Here is a 3,599-nt window from a genome sequence, read left to right on the forward strand (position 1 = left end):
GGTGTTTGGGACATACCCATGACACCCTCTTCATCCCGCTGCCCGTGAGATGCCCTGGTGTCAGGAAGGGGAGAGTCAGAAGTGTAGTCACAGCCGCAGTCTCCTGGCTGGAAGGCACCGGCATGGGCTTGAGCCCTTCCTCCTCTCCCGGGGTTCCTGTGGGCCTTGGGTTACTCCATGGGATAGTGGTGCTTCTGCAGTGAGCTCCAGAAGCTCCAGCATCACGTGGCCCTGCCAGTCCTGGAGGACCACCTATGTTCTTGCCATGATGGTTGAGCCCTATGCGATGGCCCTCTGAGTCGGGGCCCACCTGTCAATGGCAGCAGCAGGTGCCCTCGGACACTGGGCCATGCCCTGCAGCCCCTTAGCCATGATCCTCTGTGACTGGGCCACGTTTTCAAAGACTGCTGCCATAGCCCGCTGTGTCTCAGCACTGTCCTGCTGGGTCTCCTGTAAGCTCTGCAGCCTCTCAGCCATGGGCCGCAGAATCTTGAGAAGCCTGTTGGAGCCCTCAGCTATGGCCTGCTGTGACTTGACTGTGGCCCTCAGGGACTCCGCCGTGGCCTGCTGTGACTCGGCCATCGCTTGGAACCTACACAAATGATGATCTCCTGCCCCAGGATTGAACCATGGATGCCACCCTTGCAGTGTTGGCCTGGGAACCAAGCAAGACAGATAATAGCTGGTCCACCTGAAAGCTTTGGGATGCCTCCCAACGGCCCCTCAGTCGGTCTAGTGTTGCTGTCAGCCCCTCCTGCATTCCCTGGCTCTGTTGCTGCATCTCCAGCAGCTGAGGGAGAAGTGATCACAGAGGCCCAGCATGTAGCCTGGGGCCAGCCTAGTCCTCACCTCCGGGAAGCCCCCATGTGCCAGAGGGCCTCGGGCGTTCCATCCTCCACTCAATGTACATCAGCAGATGTGTCGTGCGCACCAGAGAGTGACCCGGATGCCTCGCCATTAACTTGACCCACAGATGTGAGAGTCTCTAGGACGGTGAGTTGTGAGGTGGAAGCTGACGCAAAACTGGTGCCGGCCTCGGAGATCCCTTCATCGGCTTCCTCCAGGGAGTCTTCCGAGTTGTCAGGGGCAGGATAGGTGGGAGCAGCAGTGGGGGCCGCGATGCCAGATGGCCCAGGTGCGTCGGCGTCCCTTCCTGCAACACAGTACACAAGGTTAGGTGCAAGGGAGGGAAAGGAATCTGGGCTGCAGCAACTTACTTGAGATTTCTCCAACAAGTGGAGGATTGGCAGCTCACCTCTATGCTCCATCCTGACCATGCTGTCGCTAATGGTCCACATGCCCTCATCTCCTGCAAGCTCCAGTGCCCACTCCTCAAAGCGGATGAGGTCCCGGATCTCAGGGACACCATACTCTCTCTTCTACACCCTCTCCTGGCGATAATGGGCATTCTTCCCCTGTGGGGACAGAAGGATGTGAGATGTTGGCGTTGGACTGGGGTAAGCACAGTAAGAAGTCTCACAACACCAAGTTAAAGTCCAACAGGTTTATTTGGTAGCACAAGCTTTTGAAGTGTCACTCCTTCTTCAGCTGAACTCACCTGAAGAAAGAGCAACACTCCAAAAGCTTGTGCTACAAAATAAACCTGTTGGACTTTAACCTGGTGTTGTGAGACTTCTTACCGGGACAGAAGGAGCCATGTTTAAATCTGTTGGCACGAGTCCTGCATGGTATCAGGGGGTGGCCCTCATTGGGCAGGGGTTGTGATACTCTTGGGTTGGAGAAGCGAGATGCTTGGGAGTCAGGGGCTGGAAGCATGCAGGGTGCTGGGGATGGGGGAATCTGGGGGTCATTTAGGGGGAAGATGCCAGATGAGGTTAAGCACTCGCCCTTGCTGTCCAGATGAGGTCATTCGGTTTTTTTACGGAACTGCTTCCCAGTTCTCCTGGCCAGTGCCCTGGTACTAACTGCTGCCACCACCTCCCAGGCAGCGATTCCATCCCTTTCCCTGGGACGGCGAATTTTATGTCTCTGTGATGATCAGGAGCAGGAGAGAGAGAGGGTCATGTCCTTCAGCCATCGGGGCCAGGGTGGTGATCAGGGGGCCATGTGCCAGGGGGTCTGGGGAGCAGGGGGGATGGTGGGGGTGAGGTAAGTGGGTCAGTGATGTTGGGGGTCTCCGATGTCCGGGGGGGGGGGGGGGGGGGGGGGGCGGGGGGGGGGGGGGGGGTGGAAGGGGTGGCTATATCTGGCCCGGGGGTGGGGTTCTGTCAGCAAAACTGTTTTTTTCCCGTGCTTTTCCTGCGCAAGTGCAGTTTGTGGCTTCGATCTGATCTGGCGAAGTAAACCCCACCCACTGCCTCTAGTGGCTAGAAATGGTCTAGCCCATAGACCATTTCAAAGACTAAATGCATAAAATTGGGATTGAAAACTCACCCGTAAAACGGATCAGGAACTCTCCTGTTTTCGTGCTAGTGGACACTTAGAGAAAAATCTCGTAAAATTCCACCCCTTGAGCCTTGATACATGCAGCAGCACAGCAGCACATTGAACTCCCACCAAACGCTCAGAAATGGGAGAGTTCCCTGTTCTTGGAACTACAGCAGTGGTCTACAAGCTCACCATTACTGAAAAATAAAACTCCAAGAGGTACAGTGTGAGACAGTACTCATGCAGCAACAGTGAATAAAGGGGCCACTGGATCAGCAGCACAAGACAGTGCCAAGGAAGGTTGCTCAAATGCAGACTCAAGAAGGGGTAGAAAGGTTGGGAAAAGCTATGCAGCCATTACAGTGTTTTTTTCAGCATTGTGATACAGCCATAACAAAAACACCATTTTCTGGATGGGACAATAGCACCATACACCCAGAGCAGCAAAAAGCCCAGGAACAAGGCATGGTGACCAGAGAAGTCATGCAGGCAGCTGCGGCATCTTATCTCCTGAATACTCAAAAAGCAGGAAAGTTTGTTGCTAATTCTGAAAACACAGAAAGTGTGGAAACATTGACACAAATTTCCGTGTCTTAACTGGAAGGCAACAGTAGCTGCAAGAATAGTGACCACCAAGTGGAGTATCTAAGAACTGTTTAGTTAACAAGTTAGAACTGTTTACAGAGAGTGGTAAAGATGCTAGCAATGACTTTGACTCCAGCCTCCGGACTGCCTGGGGGTATCCGCCCTCAGCCCCAGGATTCGAGCGCTTTGGCCCGATTGGCCAAATGGGTCACATGACCCTCTAAAAACTCATCCCTTAAAGATGCTTGCTACTGCAGCAACAAACATTGCTCTGAACATAAGCTGTTCAAACACTGCACAGAATTCTGGTTTATTGATTTGTCAGTGTTGGAACTGGACAAGCAAGCTATCAAGATAAAAATTGAAACAGACAATGAAGGGCATTGTAGGTTTAATGTGCCGAGGGTATCAGAAGAGGAGCAGAATGATTCTAATAAGAAGGGCGGCACGGTGGCACAGTGGTTAGTACTGCTGCCTCACAGCATCAGGGTTCAATTCCGGCCTAGGGTTATTGTGCAGAGTTTGCATGTTCTCCCCACATCTGCATGGGTGTGGTAAACCACTGTTCGCTTATTACCTGTATATGTGACATGCCTGGACACATCCCTGCCGGCCCTACCCAAGAC

The 3,599-nt window shown here is 53.4% G+C and overlaps 1 pseudogene; it reads left to right on the top strand.

Annotated features, from left to right (window-relative positions):
* The window catches only part of LOC144491840 (uncharacterized), a 44,817-nt pseudogene extending 44,213 nt beyond the window's left edge, over positions 1-604 (top strand).
* Positions 605-3,599: the final 2,995 nt, after the last annotated feature.

This window comes from Mustelus asterias, chromosome 3, assembly GCF_964213995.1.
Source record: "Mustelus asterias chromosome 3, sMusAst1.hap1.1, whole genome shotgun sequence".
NCBI lineage: Eukaryota > Metazoa > Chordata > Chondrichthyes > Carcharhiniformes > Triakidae > Mustelus > Mustelus asterias.